Source organism: Asterias amurensis, chromosome 13, assembly GCF_032118995.1.
Source record: "Asterias amurensis chromosome 13, ASM3211899v1".
Classification (NCBI taxonomy): domain Eukaryota; kingdom Metazoa; phylum Echinodermata; class Asteroidea; order Forcipulatida; family Asteriidae; genus Asterias; species Asterias amurensis.
The window spans coordinates 10,469,289-10,496,306 of NC_092660.1; the positions used below are offsets into that span (position 1 = coordinate 10,469,289).

Here is a 27,018-nt window from a genome sequence, read left to right on the forward strand (position 1 = left end):
CGAGGTTGTAAAGTGGATCGTATCCACAGCTTTACTGATTCTGTGTATCGATACGTCTGGTATCGAACCCTGGCACTATACTTCCAGCCTTAGATACTCCATAGCCCATTTCCCTTCAAACCGAGATTCGAGACAAAAAACGGGGTCACTTCAGCCACCTTCGTTCTAAATTGCCTCGGTGTACGAGGTTGTATTAAGTGGATCATACCCACAGCTTGACTGATTCTGTGTATCGTACGTCTGTTATTATAACCCTGACACTCCTTCCAGTCTGAGATACTCCATAGCCCATTTCCCTTCAAAAACAGAGATCAAACAAACGGAAGCACTTTGTTACTCCAGGGCCCACTTTTATAGAGCTGCTTATTATAAGCAGGAATGATGCTGAACATTAATCTGCTAAGCAAAAACAAGCAGGATACCAGTCCAATAATTGTACATGTGACGTGGTATTTTAGCCTGTAAACTCATTCTGGTAAAAGCATAATGTTGTTGTGCTTAGCTAATTGTTGTGCCCATGTAATAAGCAGCTCTATGAAATTAGGCCCAGTCGTCAGAGAGAGGACCACGGACAGCTCACTCAGGGTGAGAGTACTTCATTCATTCGCGAATAGACGCACCGCTGCCTTCCTAGATCGATGTCACATTGCAACAACCTCACAGTCCCCAAACCCTTCTCTCTTTATGTTTGAGACATTGACGCTGGCTCACGTGCAGAGTTAAACACACCGAGAGAGACTTAGTACCGCTTGAGAAGAGACTACCAAAAGAGACTACCAACAAGAGACGCCAAAGGCTTAAAGGGGAATCAGTTGCACACCTTGAGTCAAAGTTATTAACGTTGCAGTCAAGTACTGAGGAACAGTGATGCGTTAGTGGGGGCCGGGAGATATATTGGTGCGACTACTCCTTTAAAATCCAAGACTGTAAAGAAACACAGCTCGAGCAGAAGCAAATGTGTCCTAGAACTGTGCGACCTTCAACCTGCGCACGTTCTTTTGAGATATTTTAGTTGTTTGTTTGTTTGCTTGTTTGTTTGTTTGTTTTCTTTTCTTTTTAATGTATCTTCTAAAGGATCATCGGTAATTAATTTGGTGCATCAAGCTTCTCACCATGCAGGCAAATACAAAGAGAGTGCATCTTTAAGTCCGACTGGTTTAGAGTAACACGCCCTCTTAAGATCGGAATAAAACTCATGGTGGGAACGAAATGAAAATTGAGTTTCTTTCATTCACACCCTGATCAAAATGTGACATCGAGAAAAGGAAATGTGTCCACAAGAAGCAGAGGTAGCAGTTGTTATGTTGGTTCATTTATTTAAGCACCAGCCGGATATACTTGTATTATAGTGTTTGAAATTTGCCCACCCTCGTTACAGGTATAGATGTTGTTGGCCCCCATTCGTCGCCAGAAGGGTTTGCCTGTGGGGTTGAGCTTTCTGGGTCAGGATCCGTTCCACTGCTCATGTTTATTCTACATGAAGACTCGAAAGTCACAATCTTTTTTGGAACAGGGAGCATTTTCGGTTCCCCTGTCATGTTGGTTCAGATGAGGACAACACACTTCTTCAAGGAGGTGGGTAGATGTCTAATAAGTCTGTGAATTTGGTCTCTGGTATTTAGCTTCCAAGCCTGTATGGTTTGATTTTGAAAGGGCAAGAACACCAAGGCATTGTCTCCTTGGTTAAAGGGCGCCTTATGAGGAAATTGTAAGTTTCGACTTGAGCATTTCAAGGGCACCGAGGCAATGACCAGGGGGCACCGAGGCAATCGCATTCTATGCCTCTGTGTTAAGTATCAGTCCTGAGCTTCTTGATAAACTCTCAGGAACAGATGGTTACTTTTAATGGGAGGAGAAGGTTAGATCCAGTCATGGTTGGTATGTGAAACAAACAGTCTCAGTGTTGTTGGGATAATTCGGAATCGTTCAGCGTCTCAAAATCAGCGATCGAGACAAAGATAGAAGAAACGGATTGCGAACGGGTGAGATGCAAAGATGGCACCATGAAGTGAGAAATCTGAGACTTTGGAGGAGCGTTTTAAAACAAGGCTTGTCTGTAATAACAAACTAAGCATGTCGAGTGTAATTCACCTAGAACGCTAGAAATGACTGTGCATTGTCCATGGAGTGGGAACCAAAGCAAAGGAGGAGTCGCGAGGAAGCCGGGACTAGGAAGCTGAACCCCCGCTTCCTTTTCATTCGTCGCCTTTCGTCGTTTCCAAACACCGAGAATCGAACAATCGCTTCAAAAGCAATGTTGTCCACCGTCTCTTTAAAGGCACTGGACTTCTCAGGTAATATTGTCAAAGACTATTCTCACTTGGTGTATCCCGACATTTGTATGCATAATAAAAAAATCGGTGAAATATTTGACTCAATTGGTTATCGAAGTTGCAAGAGAATAATGACAGAAAAAACACCCCTATTGCACATAATTTGTGTTCAGATAACTAAAAAAGACTTCAGGCATGAAGTCTTTTTGTAATATTTGAGCGAGAAGTTACATCTTTCTCAAAAACTATATGTTACTTCAGAGGGAGCCGTTTCTCACAATTTTTTATACTATCAACAGCTCTCCATTACTCGTTACCAGTTAAGATGTATGCTAACAATTAGTTTGAGTAATTACCAATAGTGTCTAGTGCCTTTAAAGTCGCTCCAAAACCTGGAAAGTATAGCTGCGGCCGGGGAGAACATTTCATGCATTCTGAGGAGGAAGGGATATTCAATACAATAATGTATAAAAGAGTGGAGATTTGAGATGATTTCATTTGCAATTAATGCGATATGACACTTAGGCAGGGTGTGATTTTCAAGTGGACTATAAACGCCTGGGACAATTCCTTGCCCATATTCATCGTCCACTTGGGGTCTTTTGGACTCAGTAATATAAAACTAATGAGGAGCGAATAGCTCACATTCGGGGGTACCTCCTCAACGCGTTTTGGGGCTGATCAATTAAGCCAACGCTGGAAATGTCCCTGGCCCTCTTTATTTCCTATCTTAGCTGAATTGAATCGCCCCCAAGACAGACGTAAAGAGAACAACATTATTTGAAATCCGAATCCTCGTGTGACATTCGAAACTTGTTAGAGGTAGATATCGCCCGGGCCCTCGTGTAATATCACAAGATGAAGCATTCAGGCTATTCCCATGTAGTTGATATGCAAAACAAAATGGGAAAAAGCCCGCGAGGGCCAGAATCCGCGAAAGAAAAATGTTGTCAAAAGTTTTTTTCTTTTTACAGGAAAGAGTTGTTGTAAGCAACTTCAAGTAACCTTAGGAAGCTGGCTTCGGAGAAAATATAGACCTCCAATACTACGCCGTGGGCATTCTTGTGGTAGGATGCCCTGTGTATAATTATGACTTAACAAGCGTTGGGTCTTACTCAAAGCAGGTGCCAGACTATTTTTGACTTCTAAGTGGTTCGGTCACGTGGTTGATTTGCATACACAGAACAAAAGCAAGATGCCCTTATTTGAACTTGCATCCTCACGCCATGGTTTATCACGGTCTGACTTCCTGACCCTAGTGATGACTAACTACACAGGTGTTTCATAAGGGCACCAGGCTCGTTTTACTTCCAGCCTCAGTCTGGTGATGTACAGCCTTCCGTGGAGCATGACAACTCAAGATTACCGCACACCGTATTATAATGAAGTCCAATTGAGTTTTTTCTTCTTCTTCTTTATCGATGTCTAAGCATCTTCTGGGAGGGTTTTCTTGAAAAGACTGTGGAATAATGGGAATGGAAGACGATTGGCTTTGATGGGAAACAACCTCCACACAGCGGTACACGGAAGTATCACTTGACATCGGTACCGAGGCGGTGTAAGCCCATATCCCCGGCACACCGCGTCACCCCATCCCTCCCTGGCTATTCTACCGGACCCCCGGAGCCAAGTTTGGGGATGATTGCGACACCACCTACGAGAAAATATTTTCGGTTCAACCCCATTCACAGGGCCCATAAATTAATTGCCTCTTCCCCCACCCCTGGGGGCTAGGCTTTTCTTCGCTCCAGCTTCGATTACCATTATGACATTGCGTTTCAAGACATTGTATGGAGCGGTAGACTGTGAAGCGGGCGTTCCACCATCTTTTTATCATGTTTCGGCGGGTTACACCACTGTCTGTGAGACGCTTGGGGTCATTTTCAAACGGTCATCGGTTCATGAGACGCATAGATATCCCACCAAGTCCCCCATCATGGCACAAGATAGTCTCAACTTCTTGTACCCCTTTCCCGATCCCACAGAGGTGAATGTTCACAGTGTCAACAGTCTTACTATAAGCCCCCCTTACAAGAAATTGTTATTCTACATGATTGTAATAACAGATTAGCTGAAACATTTTCAAAAAGGCAATGTTTTCATTCAGTATTAATTTTGATTTAACCCATATACACCGATGTGTGTTCGTACTGTTTCCTGTGCTCCTAGAAACTATAAAAATTATCCCCGATGCAAATTTTCCATCTATAAAGTTTTCATTCAGTATCTTTAAGATTGAAGACCAATAACTACTGTATATATCACTGCCCCTTGTGCCTTTTGTATCATAAAATGAGCTGAATGTATTTTATCATGGATTGTACATATCGACTGGAGCATTTCAAGGGCACCAAGGCAATGACCAGGGCCCAATTTCATGATTCTGCTTACCGCCGAATTCTGCGCTTACGATCACGATTCCCCGCTTACGTGCAAGCGCCGAATTTCTGTGCTAGCCTTGTAAGCCTAGAATGCCTAGTAACGGGGAGTACGCACGCGCAGAAGCCCAAATTCGCCGCTAACCCGTGAAATACGCTTGCCGTAAGCACATAATTCCATGCTTCCGTAGGCGCCGATTTTGTGCTTACGGTAAGCAGAGCCATGAAATTGGGCCCAGGTGGAGGCAATCGCGTAATTGTTCGTTGCCTCCGTGAAGTATCAGGCCTGACCCAAGTCTCTTTAAAGACACTGGACACCTTTCTCCCCCATGCACTTTCGGGGAGTCATTTTATGTGTGTGCTAGGTCAGCTGGGTGGATTTCACAAAGCAACAAGTCTCGTTCTTACTTAGGACTAGCCTTAAAGGCAGTGGACACTATTGGTAATTGTCAAAGACCAGTCTTCTCACTTGGCGTATCTCAACATATGCATAAAATAACAAACCTGTGAAAATTTGAGCTCAATTGGTTGTCGGATCCCCGAGATAATAATAATGACAGAAAAAACACCCTTGTCACACAAAGTTGTGTACGTTCAGATGCTTGATTTCGAGACCTCAAACTCTAAACATGAGGTCTCGTAAACAAATTCGTGAAAAATTACTTCTTTCTCGAAAACTACTCCACTTTAGAGGGAGCCGTTTCTCACATTGATTTATACTATCAACCTCTCCCCATTACTCGTTACCAAGAAAGGTTTTATGCCAATAATTATTTTGAGTAATGGTGTCCACTGCCTTTAAAATGTCTTACTATTTTGTTCTGCCGTTTTCTCCACTGCTAGAGACTGGGTTTTCCTTTGGTAATGACCTCGAAAAATATTGTATAACTCGTTTCCGAAATCTATGAAGATGGTATTGGTATACTAAGCATCTTTCGAAACTATTTCTTCTGAAATATTCCTGTTTTATGAATTCGTCTTAAGACAAGTTTTGGAGATTAAAATTTCGGTGGTGTCCGTGGGCCAGAGATGCGGCCCACAGTCACCTTTCAAAATGTGGGTCATGGATTCGGCGTTCTTTGCGAAAAATAATACCGTAGAATTGTTGTCCTTCAGCTGTTCGAACACGGTTTCCTTGTTTTGTTTCTTTTTTACATTTACTGCCGTTGGGTTCACTTCGCTCGTTTTTTTTTTCTCAACAGTTCGGGTTGGGAATCTTTAAGCAAACCACAGTTCCACATTAATAACATTAAATCTATAAAAATTATATGTTTATTTATTGGCTATGTATTCGTTCTTCAGCAGCTGATGTCCTCAGTTCGTCAATCGAATAACATTTTAAAGCTAGCGTGAAATAATTATCAGACTCATGAAATAGTTCAGTGGGAATTTTGATCACCTGTGGGGTCACAATGGGAACTGGTCAGGATGCCACACTGAGGCTATAGGCATCTCACAATTTAGCACGGAACACGGTCATCTAGAAGCAAACACATAGACCTCTTGCTTGCCGAAAGAACAGGGTCCAATTTCATAGAGCTGCTGAAGCAGAGTATAGTGTAGTTTATAACAGTTTCCTGCTGAGCAATTCACGAGCAGGACACCAGTCACAAAATGTGAAATTATATTTTTGGCTGGTTACCTCATTTTGCTAAGCATCGATGTACTTAGCTACTTGTTGTGCCTAAGCAAAATCCGATCTGGATACCAGTCAGTGCATGTGAAAATATTTTATTGTAGATGGTTAGCTTATTGTGCTAAGTACTTTTAAAGACACTGAACCCTGGTAATTGTCAACGACCAGTTCTCATTTGGTGTATCTCAACATAAGCATAAAATAACAAACCGGTGACAATTTGAGCTCAATTGGTCGTCGAAGTTGCGAGATAGTAATGAAAGAAAAACACAATTGGTCACACGAAGTTGTGTACTTTCAGATGCTTGATTTTGAGACCTAAAAATTCTAATTCTTAGGTCTCGGAATCAAATTCGTGGAAAATTACTTCTTACTCGAAAACTACGTCACTTCAGAGGGAGCCGTTTCTCACAGTGTTTTATACCATCAACCTCTTCCCATTACTCGTTACCAAAAGGGTTTTATGATGATAATTATTTTGAGTAATTACCAATAGTGTCAACAGCCTTTAAAGCAATTGGACACTTTCGGTACAGAAAAAAAAAAAAAAGTTCACAGATTTACAAATAACTTACAGGGTTTACAGAAGGTAATGGTGAAAGACTTCTCCTGAAATATTCTTCCATGAAACGCTTTACTTTTTGAGAAAACATTAAAACAATTATCAATTCTCGATAGCGAGAATTACGGATTTATTTTAAATACATGTCATGACACGGCGAAACATGCGGAAACAAGGGTGGGTTTCCCCGTTATTTTCTCCCGACTCCGATGACCAATTGAGCCTAAATTTTCACAGGTTTGTTGTTTTATATATAAATTGTGATAAACGAAATGTGGGCCTTTGGAAATTACTGTTTACCGAAAGTGTCCAATGGCTTTAACATCCTTACTTGGTATTGAGCAATGGGGAGCTGTTGGTAGTATAAAACATTGTGAGAAAAGACTCCCTCTAAAGTAACGTAGTTTTTGAGAAAGAGGTAATTTCTCACTCAAAAAAAAACAAGAAGACTTCAGGTCTGATATCATTTTAAGGCATCTGAAAGCACACAAATTTCTGAAACAAGGGTGTTTTTGCTTTCGTTATTTTCTTGCAACTTCGGTGACCAATTGTATCAAAATTTTCACTGATGATGTTTTTTATTTTGCATATTGTTGGGATTAGAATTGACAATAAATTACCAATCGTGTTGAATGGCTTGAACAAAAATCGTTTGGAATAAAAACAAATAGAGAGTGTATTAGAAGATTTGCGCAAACAAGCCTCTTCATCACATACCGCATAATTAAATATAGATGGGACTTTACTGTACTCTATAAACTTATACAGGAAACAACACGTTGCGCATTTTGATCTGCCTTAACGTATTGAAAATGCGCATAAAATAATTATGACCAGTCTTTACATTACGGTGTTCTCATCATAAAATGATTTTGTTTCCCAAAGTGAGGGATTTCAAAAGTGTTTCCTTAAAGACAGTGGACACTATTGGTAATTGTCAAAGACCAGTCTTCTCACTTGGTGTATCTCAACATATACATAAAATAACAAACCTGTGAAAACTTGAGCTCAATCGGTCGTCGAAGTTGCGAGATAATAATAAAAGAAGGAAAACACCCTTGTCACACGAAGTTGTGTGCTTTTAGATGGTTGATTTCGAGACCTCAAATTCTAAACTTGAGGTCTCGAAATCAAATTCGTGGAAAAATACTTCTTTCTCGAAAACTATGTCCCTCACAATGTTTTGTACCATCAACCTCTCCCCATTACTCATTACCAAGTAAAGTTTTATGGTAATAATTATTTTGAGTAATTACCAATAGTGTCCACTGCCTTTAATAAATCAGCGCCAACAAACATACATGTCTCAATTTTGGTTAACATGCTTTTTGATTGATTTATTTATTCAGTTATTTTTATATTTTTGACAAAAACAGTCATCGCTATCCCAAGACCATCCCTGCAATCATTGAGGCGATGGGGGCGCTATTTAATTTTAAAGGTCCAGCCCTGAGCTCTTGTCTATAGTCTACTACCAGTCCACCTTCACCACTCTCGCTGAAATGAGTTTACCTGCAGATAGAGACCATCTGGCGCCGTCATCTTCCCCTTGATGATGGCGCAGTTTCTTCCCGCGCGAAGGGACCCCAAACAGCGTCTCACCGGAATGGAATGCCCGGACTCAGGGTGTTTAATGAGTCTTGCAGGTGCGGAGGCATATGGGGCTAGACACCAAGGAATGTCCCTCGTCTCTGTCGGTTGCTTTGAGTGGTATCCCCCGCCCCCATCAAGACCGCTTTCCCTCTCCCTCAAGGTTAGCCCTCCCGTAGTCAGAGCAGTTTGGCCGGCGGGGGATGCTACCCAAAGAGGTAAACCCCAACACGGGCGGGTGGGTGACAAAATATTTAGTGTTAAACTGTTCCAATAGTGATAATTACTAACGTGGGACACCAGTGGGTTTTGATTTTTGTTGAGGGTTAGGTGATTTGCACCCCGGATGTTTGGAGAAGTCGGAAAGACCGCTGATGAAAGAGTTCCTCCGGTATACCCATATGCTGGGTTTAGAGGCACTGGTCGATAGGGTGGGGTTGACACGAGATGTGTTGGGGATACATGGGTTCGACGTTGATGGATGCTCCGTGGGATGGAGGTGGGACAAAATGAGGGTTGGGGGCCACAAACTGTGCACGAGCTGGGAACAAATCTTTCTTTTCATGGATTGCGGTTGATTGATCAGACATTTAATTTTGCTGACGTTCTCCATTTGTCATTCTAGATTCAGTAAAACCTCAGCTGTTACCTTTTTAACTTGAAAATTTCACTGTTTTGTAAATGTTTTGTGGGTGTTTTTGTTCTGCTTGAGGGAAGCTATATGGACCTGTATTATGGAGAATTCCTTCTGGTTTCCTCACCCTCCATATACGAAATACTTAAACACCTCAAACTTAGGCGGGGGAAATAGTCTAGCCCCTTTTCTGCATTACATCTCTTATCCCTAGTTCCATGGTACAAAGGGAAACATACCATTGACATTATAAATAATGTAATTGACTTTATTATTAATCAACTACCTTTTGAATTATTTTATGCAGGAGAATGTGGCCAGTTGGGAAATTGATATCAGTCATATTTAATGTTTGCATACAAGAAATCACTGACAACCATGGCTGCTCCAAAAATGTACGGTAGCCTGTAGTGAACAATGAAGATAACAGGAATCCCAGATGAGTGGAACTGAGACTTGCTGAGGCTATATACTCAGGTTAGTTATTTTTCTACTTTTTGGTGTCGTGTACAGTCCCTTTAATGTATTATACAAGATTTGTAGAGCTGAACAAAATAGTCGCAGACAGTGTTAATATTTTCTGTGACCAACATGAAATAACAAACCTGTGAAAATTTGGGCTTCATTCGTTGTGAGAGTCAGGAGAAAGAAATGACAAATAATGCTAAAGTTTCCAGTGTGATTACAGATCGTCCTTACTTTTTTATTGTAAAACCGAAAGCAGCTGGTTTTTTTAAGGTTTCAGATTGTTTTCCCAATGACCTTATTTCAGAACAAAATTCTTCACAGAAAATATGTTTATAGTAAGTTTAAACTTCCTTATCAATAAGCTTTCAAATTAAACAATCATGTTTTCAATCAAAACCAATCCTGCGTAATAACTTTAAACAAAAAAAGAAGGTGGGGTAAAAAAAAAATGTGATATAACTGGCCGCCACATAACATCAACAATACAGGTGCGAATTGTTGGCTAAATATTTACAGTATTTGTCCTTGCACGTCCGTTCCCTCATTGTGACTGAAATCACCCTATCCCAGGTGTTGATGCTTAACCTAGTGGGATTGTTGTGGCCCAACTGGGAACATTGTCAGCTTTTAATCATCTAAACACAGAAAAAAAAACATACGACCTCAGGTGTTCCCTATTATGTTTTGCAATATTGTTTGTACAGCAAGGAGGCAAAAAAATTCACTTTTCCTTCTGTTTGCTCAAATTGTGACTTTTCGGGGGGCTAACTTTGACAGGTGATATGTGACAGGTCAACCGGTAAATGTGTTGGGCACCTGCCGGTGGTGAAATATCTGTAGCTGTAATTGTTAGTATATTTTAAAGTGAAGATGTAACATTGTCTACAACCGGTCAGTCCATGCACCTCTTCGAAAAAATGGCTTTCGTAATAGCGCAGCCATCGTGCTTCCGCTCAAATCAGTGTAACAAGCAATAAATAACTAACGGTAACACCATGGGAATATCTCTTTTTGAGTAGTGTTTGATCTGAAAAGAACCGTATAGTTCACGACTCGACGTTTCGATCAGTATGCTCTGATCATCTTCATCAGTATTATGCTCTGAAGACGATCAGAGCATACTGGTCGAAACGTTGACTCACTAACCACCGGTTCTTTTCATAACCAATATTACTCGCAAAGAGATACTCACGTGGTGTTACCGCAAACCTGTCTTCCACCATGCGAAGTTTCAAATTCTAACAAATAAAATTGAGGCTTTATGCAAAAATAGTCAGTGTCCTTAATGGTATATGAAGAATCGGTATTCTTGTATAGCTGCTGCAGACAAGACACCTGACAGTTATGGTGGCAGCATGATGGTAGAGATCTATTGGGAGCTTATTACATTTTGTTCAGTCCCTGAAGGCAAGCAAGAAATAAAGGGCCTCCCTGCAGCGTTCCATTGCTCAGAAGACCCACATGAAAGACGCAATAGTGTCTTCAGCTACAATGTCTCTTAGCTATGTGCTATTTTGGGGGTCTTTCTAAGTGCCTCTCCAAGTGTCTTTTATTTGTTTACGAACTGGATGTGGGTTATTTTTACACAAGGGGTTCAATGATTGTTCTGACCAGGGCATGGTGCTCTGTTTGACTACTGGGGACTGTTAAAAGACGTCTCAACCCACGTCCCCTCTCATGTAAACCGTTTGAGTCTTGAATGTTTTAAATCGAAAAAGGGTGCTGAACAAATGGAATCCACCAAAAAACTGTCAGTCTTTCAGCTGTCAGCAATCAATAACATTCAATAACTTGAAATACTTGAAATATTATTTACAAATTTTGTGTTTTCCTAGAGAGGTGATGTACCTTGTATTTCTAAATATTTTTCCCGTGAAGCAATTCAAGTTGGTTTTATTTTATTAAAGGTAAGGGGCCTTTCCGAAAATGCGTCTTGTACTTCAGCTCCCGTGTTGTCTCAGCTCCGGATTGTGAAGCTCGGCAAGTATGAGCTCAGAGCCTGCCGTGGACAATACCGCGGTTTCACGAAGGCATCCATGACCCTTAAATCACACATTTTTCTTATATGCAGGCCAACAATTTTCTCAATTTGTTTTTGGATTAACCAATTGTTTACACACGGTCTGGCTAGAAACAACACAAGAATCTCAGCTAATTACTTTTCAGTTGGTCATGAATGAGTTGAATATCATAACACTGGGGCAGAGGAAATATTGGTGTAAAATAACGCGAGCTTGTCAGTTATAGAAGGAGTTCTGCCACCCAAAAATGTCAATCAAAGACACATAACGGGTGGTCGGTCAGAGCTTCAGAAAAATTGATTAAAGGGGGTGTACGTTTTGCAGGCCACTTTTCACTCAGACTTCAAGTTGAGATCCGTGTACCACGTTTTTCCACAGTATCATGTATGCAAATGACATCAAATTTCATAGTTTTGTGCTGATATGTTGTTCAAAGAGCAGATGAACTTAACGAACTTGGACGTTAAATTTATATTCTTCAATGACAATGGTGGTCCATGATTTCAAACGTTTGGTCCATTCTCAAAAAGTATTTTCTGCAAAAAGAACCCGCAAAGGTTGTATTGGGCCTTAAAGGCAGTGGACACTATTGGTAATTACTCAATATAATTATTAGCATAAAACCTTACTTGGTGACGAGTAATGGGGAGAGGTTGATGGTATAAAACATTGTGAGAAACGGCTCCCTCTGAAGTGACATAGTTTTCGAGAAAGAAGTAATTTTCCACGAATTTGATTTCGAGACTTCAGATTTAGAATTTGAGGTCTCGAAATCAACCATCTAAACGCACACCACTTCGTGTGACAAGGGTGGTTGTTCTTTCATTATTATCTCGCAACTTCGACGACCAATTGAGCCCAAATTTTCACAGGTTTGTTATTTTATGCATATGTTGGGATACACCAAGTGAGAAGACTGGTCTTTGACAATTACCAATAGTGTCCAGTGTCTTTAAATGTTTCTGTCATAGAAGGCCAAATAAAATAGGCTGCCGCTTATCTCGATATTATTGCGGTTGTGTTTTATAATTTTTCTTCTTCATTAAAACTATTCGGCAATTAATACACATGTAAATTGTAAAACATAATATCCAAGCTCCACTAACTTAAGTTCAGGCGTGGTTATATATGGGCTAGATTTACTGAAACATGTGGTAGGCCTACGGTTTTAAACTCCAATAATATGGCGCGAAATGCTTGCTATCATTTTGTTAATCAAAGGTGAAGTTGTTAATCAAAGGAGAAGTTGTTAATCAAAGGAGAAGTTGTTAATCAAAGGAGAGGTTGATTAATCCGGAACACCAAAATCCTTACACCCATCGCTCGATGTTTGACTGGTGCATTTGTGTAACGTTGTCCGGGAACAAGCAAAACACATTCATAATAAGGCCTCAAATAAAACAACAAATTCCCGCCCAAATTTTGAAGCATGCGTCATCGGTTCACGCCATGAAGACACATGCGGATCTTTCAATTGCAAACAAAAAAAGAAACGGGGGAATTTGTCTTTCGCCGCTTTGCTATCAATGCCATGTAAATAAACAACGTAGTTTCTTACTGCCTCTCGCTTGATCAGTCAAAGGTAAGAATTGAAAACATATAAAGAAGCTTATTTGGGTTGACATGTTGACTTTAGGATTGCGGGAACATGTTGTCTACAGCTGGATTTGCGGATCCAAAGTGGTGGGTCCAATCAAAGATTTACGGGTTTAAGCTTCTCGTGGAAAGAATTGGGTTTATACTTAAAACGAGTCAAGGACATTTGGGTGGGTGGGGGAGCCCAGAGTTGTAAAGATAAATGCCCCGTATACTGAGAAACAAAGTCTTTAATAACGAATCAAATGGCATTGTTGTGCATTATTTGATCGTAAATTGAGTTTTAGTTGTCTTGAAAATAGGTGTTTACTCGACGTTTCGATGAGTATTGTTGATATATTCAGCAAAGAAAAGGAAGACACTTTTTCGATTGAACTTAATTAAAGCATTTTACTTTTTAAGGGATTTGGTTTGTATTGTAGTATAGGGCAAGCTATGTGTTTAGAATGCAGTTCAATGTTTCGAGTTGTGTGCATGCTTTAAAAGAAAAGACCACATTACACGCAAGAGAAACAGAAAACCATTCACAGCAAACAAGACTTTCTTGTAAGTGGATCTAATGACCAAACAGCGGGGAGTTCGCACCAAAGCCGCGAAATTGATTGACACCGTTCTATAAATACAGTAATTAATTGTTAAGGCCCAGACCCTGCCGCGGAGCTCGTTGACACCCGAGTCCTCTCCGTTTACACCCCGGAAATTGTCACCCATCGCCCCAATAAAAAGTCACCGGTGTGGGTGGCTGGTCCCCGTAATTTGTCGTGGTCTCTGTGAAAGACATTATCACTATTTCGGGGTCTTGTTCTTGGTCCGTGGCGGCGGCTTCAGGCACGGTTGTTAATGCCCCACCGATGAAGGGGTTGGGGTCAACCTGGGTTAATAACGCCAAATCTTTCTAACGTGTGGTTTCGACGAAAAAGATCTGTGATTTGCTTTGGATTAAAGGTAGCCAACAAGAAGATTCTATTTCCAAACTAGATACAAATCTACACCATGGAGGAAACACTCATTTTTCCTTCATGGTTTCACAAAATTGAAATCGGTGGTGTTGTCACATTAGGTTATTATACCAAAGAGAGAAACGAAATAAACATCAAAATGTTAAAACACCCTTGCTGTAAACTGTAACACTCCATTTTATAATGTAAGTGCTCCAAATTATGTGTTAAATTTGTTTATAAAACAAAGACAAAATGTTTATATTCAGTGATTTATTTTAATATAAAACTCCTTTTTTATTAAATATTTCGGTATGTAGTTTTTATGATAACCAAATAATTTAGTTACAGTAAATAAATACGGTAAAGAATAACTTGGAATGGGTAAAAGTCGGGCATATAAACATTTTACACAATTCTTTTCTGAGTAACATAATTTCGATGTTCGTTTTCAAATCATCGAAAAGGGGGAACGTACTACTTTGTAATACTCTCGTCAGTTTTTTTTTTAGTTTTTTTTTTTTTTTTTTTTTTTTTTGGGGGGGGGGGGTCCTACCTTTATTTGATTGGTGATTCCACTGATCAGAATCAGAATAGACATCTCGCTCTTAATATTGTTCACCTCCTCTTTAAATCGACAGCCAAGATGACGGTCCAACTGTGATCTCAAAATAACAGTCCAAATTGCCATCCCAAATTGACGGCTAAGGGGGCTACAAAGGTAATAATATTTTAACAAGCCAAATTTGTTTCTAAATGCCGATCAACCTTTGAATTCCCTATGCAATCCACGCAGGTCAAAGGTCGAAGTGATGTAGATCACCGCGGAGTGATACCACATCCCACGGGAACAGCACTGTGTTTTCAGAGAACATTGCGCCGAAAGAAGTGCCTGTGTATAGGGACTTTACACTTTTACATCAAAACTTACAAACCGGGAGAGAATAATATTTTGTGTAGTTTGGGATCGTTAATCCATCAGCGCGGTGGAATATTGGCAGAAATAAATGCACGACAAATTAGGCGGTCCTTGGAGGGGACTTCTCCCCGGTCCCCGGATCGCACTCTCAGGGTGGCAGAGCCGGGGAGAGTGACACGTCCTTCAAAGTTTTACGGAGACACATAAATTGAAATTTTTGAGTTTTGGAAAAGAACACCAAGCCCGGGGTTAAGATTACTGTTTGGGTTCATGGGATTAATGGGTGGCGAGAGGCGGTCTTAGGGGGAAGTTGCTCCTGGGGATTTGCTTGTCATAAGAAAGGGAAAGTTTAACAAGGGTAACAAACAACATTCTTTATTCCCGATGCAAAACTAACATCTACTATTATCGTTGCGGTACCCGCTGATAACACATACGATTCGAACTGCCTCTAGCCACCTCACTCCTCAGTTGTCTTATGGTGTTACATCTAGCCATACAGAGGACGTGGGTTCGAGTCCCACTTGAAGTCTTTTGATATTTGAGTGAGAAATAACCTCTTTCCCCAAAACTACGCCGTCAAAGGGGGTCATTTCTCACAATGTGTTGTACCATAAACAGCTCTTCATTGCTTGTTACCGAGTAAGTTTTTATGCTAACACTTATTTTGAGTAATTATTACCAATAGTTTCCAGTGTCTTGAATAGGAAATAAGAGTATAGAAATCAGTTGACTTTATTTAATAGTTGTTACATTTGCATCTTAGTGTACAGTGCTTATAAAACGTCGGTGTAAGGGTAAAACCAAATAATATAATATAATCATTATACTTGTTGACAAAAACAGTGTGATGCACTGTCGTTTGAAAACTAATCCATACGGGCTCGACATGAAGGGGGAAACGCCCCCATGACTGCACAACACACGCCGATCGCCCACTGTGGGACCCCTGGTATGCTCTCTCACCTGCCAGAGCTAAAACATAAAACCCTGATTGTGTCTCTTCGTGACGTTGATGTGTACCACGTGGTCACCGCCCAACCAAACGCAACCTCCACGTTGTCATCACTCATACACGAAGAGCAGTGATTTATATGGCAGTGTGTTACATCTCCAGTAGTGATAAGAATTACGAGAAGAAAAAAATCGAGGAGTGATGCTGGATCAAACTTGTCAAGAAGAAGTTTAATCTGGATCAGTTTAAAGGCACTGGAAACTATTGGTAATTACTCATAATAATTGTAAGCATAACAACTTACTTGGTAACGAGCAATGGAGAGCCGGTGGTCGTATAAAACATTGTGAGAAACATCTCTCTGAAGTAACAAAGTTTGTGAGAAAAGGGTAGTTTCTCACTCGAACATTAAAGGCAGTGGACACTATTGGTAATTACTCAAAATATTTATCATCATAAAACCTTTCTTGATTACGAGTAATGGGGAGAGATGGATGGTATAAAACATTGTGAGAAACAGCTCCCTCTGAAGTGACGTAGTTTTTGAGAAAGAAGTAATTTTCCACGAATTTGATTTCGAGACCTCAAGTTTAGAACTTGACGTCTCGAAATCAAGCATCAGAAAGCACACAACTTCGTGTGACAAGGGTGTTTTTTTTTCTTTCATTATTATCTCCCAAATTCGACCACCGATTGAGCTCAAATTTTCACAGGTTTGTTATTTTGTGCATATGTCGAGATACACCAACTGTGAAGACTAGTCTTTGACAATCAATAGTGTCCACAGCCTTTAAAGACTTCATACCCGAAAAGCCCTTTTAGGCATTTTGTAAGCACACAATAATTTGTGGGCTTTTTTCTTACACTTTTCTCTTACAACTTTGATGACCTATTGTTATTTTATGCATGTGTCGGGATACACCAACTGAGAGTACTGGTCTTTGACAAGTAAGGTGTCTAGTGTCTTTAAGGAAATTGTCGGGTGGCCGTCAGGGACATCTTTTGGAGCACGAGTGTCTATCTTGTATCTAAACTTGAGTTTGCAATGAGTGGGTAATCCATTAGATCAATCTTTTAACTTCTAGCTGAACGCAGAAATCACTTACAATGTTGCAACTACTATTGCAATCAGACCGTCACTGATTGCTTCCACCTTCTTGATGTAACACTAACTCCACGGTCTAATGTAACGTGTCTGGTTTAAACTTAATTAAACGCAACACCGAGAGATACAGGAACTCAACCATTCCACAACTCGCCATAATTTTGTAACAAGTTTCGTTTTAATGGCTTTGTATAAACTATTTAACTTGTTACTATTTGGCCTTTCAGCTTGCATATCGTTCGGGAGGAGACGCCTTGCTCCTATTGGTACAGGCAATCATTGCAATAGCCTGGTAGCCTGTAGCGTTGATACCTGTTATCCACACATGAAGGTGTGATTTGTGACCAAAGATGGCCATGTCCACACCATGAAATTAATCAATTCGGACACGGCTTAAAAGTGTCTTATGGTTGGCGTTACCGTTTGGGTTCAGCTTTAGGTCTCAGCAGCCACTTGTCTCCATTTATTAGTTTGGACGCTGCTCATAAAGTCTCATGGCTGATGGATACCGCTTGGATGCGGCTATGGCTCGCGCTCACCACGTCTCCCTTTGAAACAACGTTACTGCAGACCCTCTTGAAGGACGCTACGCTCAAAACAAGATCACACCATGATTCAGCATCACGTTGTGCCAGATAAATATTTTATTTCCACTGGATTCATATTAAACCTTGTGGGATGAATCCAAGATCATATTCAATGGCCTTTCAACATCAGAAGCTGAGCTAATCTAACGTTTGAATCTAAGACCTTTTTAAGATTTAGTACGTGCTTGTGCATACATTTCTCGGTTTGAGTCATGAAACCTTGTGTATTACGTGACTCCGAAGAACACCAACTACTCGTAAAGATAAAAATCTGGTGACCACAATAAAAAGTTGCGCACGGGCGCGCGCGCTCTCCCGCCATTTTTCGCTGTCAGTCTCCTCCATCGACGTAAATGGCTGTCATTCTTCTATCCCCTTTTTCGCGCCATTTCTGTGTGGGCAGAAGCTCTAAGAATAATACACGCCCATGTGACAATATTATCGCATGGGTGTCTTCCGTTGGTGCTCCGAGACGGGTAATGATCAGGGAGGGGTTGTCTTGGCAACCGGCATCGGCTTTCCGATTATGCTGCGATAGGAATCACCTCCCCGTTGCGAATGTCAAACTGCATTATTTAAGTGTCACTTGTTTTGATGTCAAAAAGGCACAGAAAAACGCAAGGTGTTAGTTTTAAAGGGAACACTCGCAGCAATGCTGCACTGATCTCAAGCAATTGAGTTTGCGTTGAGCACACAATTAATGTCTCCAGGGGTGGTTATCACTAAGAGTTAGGATGAGTAACACGTCCTAACTTAGGACTAGCCTTAAGTATTTTAGTATTTTATAGGACTATAGTCCTAGTTAGGACTTGTTTAAGACTAGTCATAACTCTTTGTGAAATCGACTCCGGTAGAGGGTCGGAGCAGACTGACCGAAACGTAGAGAAGTATACATACCGGCTCTTCACAGAGCCATTACTTCTCATAAAAGAGATGTTGTCCACATGGTGCCCAGTTGTTCGGGCTCAGTTTCTGAAAACACTTAAACCACTACTATTGCAGTTATCTCAACGATAGTCACTGTGTCAATGATGAACATAAAAGTGAATTTTTCGAAATACAAGATCTGCAAAGAGAATACTCAATATCTCTCTGTTGTTTTGTTGGTGTCTTTTTAACAGAACGTGCACCCATGAGTGTGGCTATGCACAGTGAAATGAGGAGACAACTACGAAGTCATCATGGGGTAAATTTCCTTACTCCACCGTTTGAATTTGCTCTGTGGTTAAGACCTAGAGGTTACGCATTTTAAAATGAGCAATATTGAAGTCAAGAGACGATACATGACGTCTTTGATAATACGAGCACACGTGGGCAGTGTTTGCATGTACTGCATTCACTGAGGACAACACCTTTGCCATTCATAATAGCTCAATAAGCATTGACTGTGTATTCTGCGTATAGTCCAATGGGAAACACTGAACCACAAACAAGTTGATTGTTTCAGTGAGAGATATTTAAAAAAAAACTTAAGGCTAGTCCTAAGTTAGGACTAGTCTTATTTCTTTGTGAAAATCCACCCAGCTGACTTAGCACACACATAAAATGACTCCCCGAAAGTGCATGGGGGAGATTGTGCCATCAGGCGGGGGCCAGCCGTAGCTGTTTCACTGCCCGCGAGCGTGCCGAGACGCGCACCCTTTGATCTCGACACCCCCTTGCGATAGCCACCCGTGGTCATCCCCAGATGCACCGCGTCAATGGGTATTAACTCTGAGAGTTACTGTATATTTGTTCATACAGAGTCCTCTAAAGGTTTGTTCCGTCCTTTATTTTATTTTTTTACAGGAAGATAAGGGAATGGGAGAAGCTGGCCCGCCGGCTGGGATCAGTGAGGGACGTCTGCCCAGCTTTTGCTACAGGTAAACATTTTTGTTTGAAGATTCAGTTGAGAGGCGGGGGAAATCAAGTTGTGTACAGAAATATACATAATTTGGCCAAACGTTACTGACGACAGGGGTCTATAGTCAGAGTTCAGGCGTCTCGCAGGCCCGATACTCCACGTAGGCAACGAAGCCGGTTGCCTACATGCCCTTTGGCCTGTGTGTCCTTAAAATGCTTCAGTAGAATTTTAGAAAATTCCTCTTAGGTGCCCTTTACTAAAAGAAAAAAAGAAAATGCCTTGGTGCCCTTGCACCTTTCAAAAACAAAGCATATGTATACACACAGTGTTCTTTATAATGAGTTTTCCATATTATCTTTAAACAAGACATACAACGTTTCTGTTTAAATACAAAGTTGGTTTGTTTTTTGTTTTATTTATTCAAATCAGTTTTAACGACCAGTGTTTTCTGATGCGAAATGTTACTATCACGTGTCTCGTACTTGTCAATCAAACAGTAAAGCTGTCGATCATTATTTCATAATGGAGCGGGGGAAGGGCAGTAACCGCTCTCTGTGTGTCTCGTCGGCCAATCTTCACTCTATCTATTTATTGCCCATGATTTTATCACCGACACCTGTTTTATAACTCCTAGACAGGTTGCTAATCAATTAAAGGACCTCGCTGGGGTGCTATTATTAGCCACAATAAAACAATTCTGTTGACAGATGTGGCTAATTTTCTGGAAACAATCGATTTCTATGGAGGTGGCGGGTGACGCGAAAGCCCTACAGAACCCCGGGGTGACCCCTTTACGTCAAAAACCCTAAAACAGCTCCAGCCTTTCACCTCCCTGTCTCGCCTGTAAAGTTCGCCAAATCCCCCATCGCCCTTGGGAGGGGAATTACGCCAAATGTCCGCGGAGCACCGGAGGCGGGTTGTCAGCTAGGTATATAATAGAAAACTAACAATTTGGGCGCAGCGTGGCCGCGGGGCTTGTTTCATTACACCTGCGATAACCCACGTAGCAAACGATACTCAACTCTCTACCGGTGACAGACGTCCACGAAAAAACTTGGAGCGCTTTTATCATTGAAGTTTCTATTTTGAAGGAACTAAAAGTGCGCCCGCATTGACCGCAAATCTGTCTAAATTGTGATTAAGCCCGGATGTTGGATGGCTGTCTTGAGGCATGACATTCGAGCAACAACCCAGCGGATGTCTCGCGTTGTTACACCGTCTTAGGAACACACCATCGTGTCGGTTTGATTGAGTTGACTAATTCAAGAAAAACGGAAACGACATGAGTCTCGGTTGGATGTTGTTGAACTCGTCTATTTCATCAACATCACATCCACATTCGCGGTTTGCCGCCAAAATCATGTAAACCGTGGTACAACGCACGCTTTGAATCCGACCAATCGTGACTGCTCTTGTTATCCGTTTAGTTTGAACAGAACAGCAGACGACTGTTGGCTGGTGGTTTTTTTTTAAAACTCAGCGAACCCATTCTTTAATTATTTGTTTAGGGATTAAGATATCTTTTTAATGTGATGTTCATTCCATACAGTCGGATAGTTAGTTCAGAACTATACACAAATAATTATTGCTTAAAAATGACGTGAATAACGAAGAAGACTCTGCTAGGGTCAAAACATTAATCCATTAACATTTCTTGTTCTGTTTAGTTTTGAATCACAGTTGTTTAGCATTAAATATTTTGTAACGTAATGTTTTGCTGATGTAATGTTTTACTGTTGGGGTGAGAGCATGTTGTAAACTCGAATCAAGTTTCTTTAAAACTTGATCGAGCTTTTAATGTTTAGTAAGGATTAGGGTAAAGGTTTGCACTCTAAAAACTCCCATTTTTGGGTCAAACTGACCCGGAGAATGGTCAAATATGGGATTTTGTCTTGGATTTTGCAGTTGACCCTTTCTTGTAGGTGTCATTTATGACTCAGTTTCCGGGTCTTGTTGACACAAAAATGAATCAGGCCCAACGGAACCTGGAATCCATGTCAACTCTGACCCAGGAATTTTAGAGTTTCTTTTATACGTTTATTAAGATTTTAACAACATAACAGTGAAGCCTTTGATTTTGGCATTCTACGATCCCACAAACCTTACAGTCAGTCGCAAAACAATGTTTATGCAGAGTGTAGTTTCTGGTCTACACTTTGTTAGTTACAGCCCGGTGCTTTAATTTGACACGTTAATAATTACGGTGCCACCATTCGTCTGAAAACACGTCCACCACCCGCCACGAATGATTTCATCAACAATTAATTCGTGCCTGACAGGACGCGTGTCTCACACAGCGCCCTCTGTTGTCAAAATCCTTGCAAATAGTATGCAGTTGTTGACTTGTTGTTTTTTGTGACGGTATCTCACCTGCTCTGGCTTCAAAACAGACTTAATGTTTTTGCTTGAGGCGTTAGGTATTGTAAGTTAAGTGGTCTGACTTTTAATTTAATAGACACAAGTGGCTTGTTGAATTCTCCAAACAGTTGCTGGAGAAAGACTACCTTTCGTGAGAACTTTGTGTGCAAGTACGCGTTTTAGGTGTTGAGTAATGTGTCTGCAACATATACTTGCTCTGCAAGTGGTATTGGTTCAAATCCAGCATGCTGCCTAGTTGGTTTAAGTTGTTGTCGGTTGAACGATATTGTTCTTGCAACTGGCCGCAATGTAACATGCTTTGACAATGCTTTGCCCAATGATACAAAGCATAATCAGATTGTTGTGTTGCCTGTGGTATCACACGCTCTCAAAAGCAGAACCACACCAAACCAAGACATCCTGCAGACATAATTTGTACACAGCCCACTGAAGACAATAAGAAATCTGATTGATGTCATGGAGAGATCGCACTGACTGATTTTTAACATACATGAAGAAAAAGGGGCCCATTTCAAAACTTGTTCTGCTGTGGCTGTTGACTCGAATGTATGATTGTAGGATTATGGCACTATACTATACTTCCCTGCCAGGGTATTCCCAGGAATGTCAAGGTCACTCTTTTTGTTAACAAAATATAATACATGATCCATACCCGGTGATTATCGACCCCTGAACCCCTCCATTATATAGAGAGAGTCATGTTCGGAACTCGAACCCACTCTGCTGAACAGAAACACCAGAGCTCGACTCTCAGTGTGCTCTGAACCGCCCGGCCACGAAACGCTCAAAACAATAAACAGTGAGGTTTTACTACACCCAAATCCGGACCAAAAATCACCCTGCTCACAAACGTACAATCGAGATGAAATGTTGTTGATGACTTGGCTTACAATTTCCTCTCGAAAGGAAACATCTCAAGGCTGTTCTTAACAGTCGTCAATACGTCTTGTAATAATCAAATGAAACTGTGATGTGTTATTTTTAAGATTGGCAATAAACTGTTTGGCCTCCTTAACACGATCTACTCGTTCCTTTCTACCTTCTTCGCTCCTCATCTACCTCCCCCTTGTATTTAACAGGGACAGCCAAATTGTGATGCATGGAGGACTAATGTTGGTCACCATTGCTCTACGGGCTAACACGATTATGCCGACCCAGCGCGTCGTTCCCCCGTTCGACGTAAACCACCGTCACACGCTTCACACACTTGGCGCTAATACAATTTTTTCCCGCTCGACACCTCCGTAATTTTGGCGTCCGTTTTACTGGAAATGAGAAAAGAGAGAGAGAAGAGGAGGAGGAGGAGGAGAAAAAAATGGTCTGCCGATCGGAGATGAGTTGATGCGACCTTGAACGATCAACCGGAAATTCAGTGGAAGTAACAAGGAAGATTTGCTTAAAGGGGCAGTTGACACGCACATCACACAGAAAAGATCAGGGGAGCTAACCTTCGTCGTCTGACCCGTATGCAGATTAAGTTGCGTCTACTCGACGACACTTTACATTTTAGCGTGGCCGGATTGGCCTTCTAACCATATTCTTTAAGGGTCATTGGTTTTATATGCCTCCTCGAGTTGGTGATTTGAATTTAGCAACTTGGAAGGGACGGTGCATAGTTGGTTTGGACGAGTACGCTAGTCCAAATCCTAAAATTGAACAATTACAATAATGAAACAACAAGACAAAATATGGTTTTATCAATCTCTTAACCCTAAGGTCATAATAACAAACTTCAGTGTCCTTCTCCTATGACTAATTTAAAATCCAGTTCCAAGAGGCGTAATTCTGTTTGTATAGTAAACCAAACTTTTAGAAACTACTTGTGTGTTTTTAAAGCGATTTAATATGTTGTTTGACTGGTATAAGGTAACTTGGTTCTGCGTCGCGTCAACCTGGGTCCAGAAAAAGGAATTTGTCTAGTGTGAATCTGTGGAAATCCTAGAAAGAAAAAAAAACTAAACCGGTTGTGCTATTCCAAAATGAACTCTTTCGAATTAACTGTTTTCTACCTAAAACATGACAACGGATACCGCCATCTAACGGTGGAATTGTGTTAAGGGTGATGATAATGAACTGAGGTCCGTTATCCTACGCTAAAGACCGTGCTGTCGGTCATTAATGCCCGTAAACAAGACTTGTCAGAGTCTACATTTTGCAAAGACCACTCCGTATGTACGTACAGGGAAATATTTGCCGTGGTTTATGCTACCATTGTGTCACGATGTAGGAAAACTAGTGATAGACTTTGGCTACCCCATGATTTACACCTCTCTCCCCCCCCCCCCCCCCCCCCCCTGCCCTTACAGCTCTTTCCCCGTATGTCATTAATTTGTATTTTTAAGCAAATAAAATTGCTTTTTTACATTATCATTGTTGTTACTTAAACGACTAATGTGGACAAAACGACAAGCGACCTCAATAAACTTCGGATCTGAAAGAAGGACACGAGGTTGAGTTCTTGGAATTTCCTCGCTCTCAGTCTAAAGCTCGGCTCAACCCCCTTTACATTCAAACCCTCGGGGCAAGAGCAGCCATAAGTCTACACGGATTTCGCAGCTCCGAAATCTCTTTTCCGTGGGCAATTGTTAGTTGTTTTGCAAAAGTCGACTCCCACAATTCCGTGCTCGGGAGGTGGATGACGTAATTAAAGCCAGGTTGAGGCTAATTGGCAGCCCAATTCCTACATCACGTCTTGTAGTGAAGACTATAGACCCGGTTGAGTATCACATCATACACACGGTGGGTAAGATAATACAGATGCTTAAGAAGCGCCCCAAGACAAGGTGAGGGTATAGTTGCCGTTTTGGCAGTGTTTTAACGAGCAGTTCCCCGACGCGATGGACAAACGACTGGGGATGGGAGACCGAAAACCGACCACGAAATCGGAGTGCCCGGCCCCGATGCAGTGTGCATTATACACCCCGTGCGACTGTATAGAGCGGCGACATAATATAAGAACAAACGTAACCGTTAAACGCTAACAGTACGCACGACCCCTATCGCTTGGAGGCGCGACCTAGATTTTATGGCGAAATTAGTTCAATGTAGGCCATAACTGCAACAGCGTGGATCGTGTTACGCGTGCAGAGGAAAGCCCACCGCCGTAGATGAGCAACGAGAGACGGCCAATGAGGGACAGCCATGGGGTGGGTGACGTCCAGTTTTGGGGCATGAACACAAAAATTAGAATTTTGTTTTAGTAGAGTGTTGTATCGAAATAAGTACAAGCCGCGAGACAAACAAATGATGACGTATTCAAATTGTCAGCACAACACTCGTATATTATAGTGTTTGTCTTTTTGGTGTGGAAATAATATACCTGAGGCTTATCAGTAATAATGACCTTAATCTATACTCCTAGTAGTAATCGAAGTTGTCATTTTCTTTCGCCCTCGAGGGTTGTCCCAATCCTACTCCCCCTTGTCCTTCTCCTGTCTCTTTCATCATCAGCCTCCCTCATTCCCCCTCCACCTTCGCATCTTATCTTTCATCTTCATATACTTCACCCGCATCATCTTTTACATCTCCCTACTGCCTAACCTTCACGTCTTGAATCTCACAACGATTTCACACATTCAACAACCACAAACTCAAGACCAGGTTGTCCTTTTTGTCTACTCGTACAACTCTCCACGCTCTCTCACTTTTCTCTCTCTCTCTCTCTCCCTCGCTCCCCCATCCAACCATGATGCCGATCCATCCTCATTTGAATAGATTACGCTCATTACCTCCCAACCGTTCTGGAAACGAGGTTAAGTCTCGGGTACCATAGATAAATATTGACAGATTCTACGATCGATCCCATCCTTACTCGAGTAAATAAAAACTGAACATTTTTTTCAACTCTTTTCTCTTTCTCTCTCGTCGTACGATACTTGCAGCCGCGTATTCCCGATAACACCCCGGGCACTGCATGTTATATATAGGCGGTAGAAATAGGTCAAGCATGCTACATGCCAATACGTCCGTGTATTTTGGCTCTGTGTATTAGAGAGACTGTGATGTGATGTGAGGGAGCTGCCAACCACGAGAGAAAATGAAATGTTGACAAATTTTGCCGAGGAGCGCCCGAGGCCGTCTTTACCCGATTTTTCTCGCGCACTGGGCAAGTCGTGCATGCATTATGTACGAGCGAGCTAGGCTCTATTGGGGGGCAGGAGGGGAGTGTGTACGGGGGCTTAACTCGACTCGGGGACGAGCGAACATTCCGTAGTGTTCGGGTAATCGACGAATGACTTAGCCAAAGGGCGAGCGAGAACACACACTGACAAACTGCGTCAAAATCAGACTGAATACACAACAAACTAAAGGAATTCGTGAACAGCTGTAGCAAACAATGTGACTATGCGGCTTCATTTAGTTAGCTAATACCATGGAGGTAGAACTAATACTCTTTACAATTTTCAAATCTCCCCCTCATAAAAAGGCACACGCCCACCGAGTACAACTTTTTTTCTCTCGTGTTTACGGGGTAGTGGACAAGAACTAAGTACATTACATTTTATAAAATCCAATAACAGATGAGTTGGAATAGGTTTGTGTGTCCCAGAAGTAAAAGTAAAAAAAAAAAGTGTACGAACAGTTTGCGCATAAACTATAAGCCGATGTTGTTATAGCATGGGCTAGCAGCGGCCCATCGCCCTGTCACGCGTACAATCGAATTAGAACAAAATTGCATGTACTGCGTACGTAATCTAATTTCGCGACGGGCTGATTAGAAACACTCAATAGATCGTTGGTGGTGAGTGTCTAAATATGATAACATATAAAGACGGGGTCCAGTTTGTCTCTACTCTCTACGCACTTCGTCATCATTCTCTCGGTTCGTTTCAGCGGGCACAACATTTTGGCCAGGGTTGCCCGGGTGTATACTTCCTGATGGCTCTGGGCGTCTGTGGGTTCTGTTTGGCTTGGCGGGAGAATATAATCAAATTGGGTAAAGGCGTAAAATGCCGCGAACTGCCCTCAAATTGACGCACGGCTTCAGCTTGAACGTATATCGTTTTGACAGCCCGCGCTTATAAAAATTTAAGTTCTTGCATGCGATCAAAACTAGATTTTATTTTGCGAGAATGGCATATAGCCTAGCTACGGAAGTTAAGAACTTGAGTTTGTGGCCCCGGGAGTTTACATT

The 27,018-nt window shown here is 41.5% G+C and overlaps 1 long non-coding RNA gene across 1 annotated transcript in view; it reads left to right on the forward strand.

Annotated features, from left to right (window-relative positions):
• The window catches only part of LOC139945711 (uncharacterized), a 98,984-nt gene that overhangs the window by 26,512 nt on the left and 45,454 nt on the right, over window positions 1-27,018 (forward strand). The window contains exons 2-3 of the long non-coding RNA XR_011787168.1: window positions 9,381-9,550; window positions 19,451-19,524. This is a non-coding gene — a long non-coding RNA (uncharacterized lncRNA). The remainder of the gene's footprint in view (window positions 1-9,380; window positions 9,551-19,450; window positions 19,525-27,018) is intronic.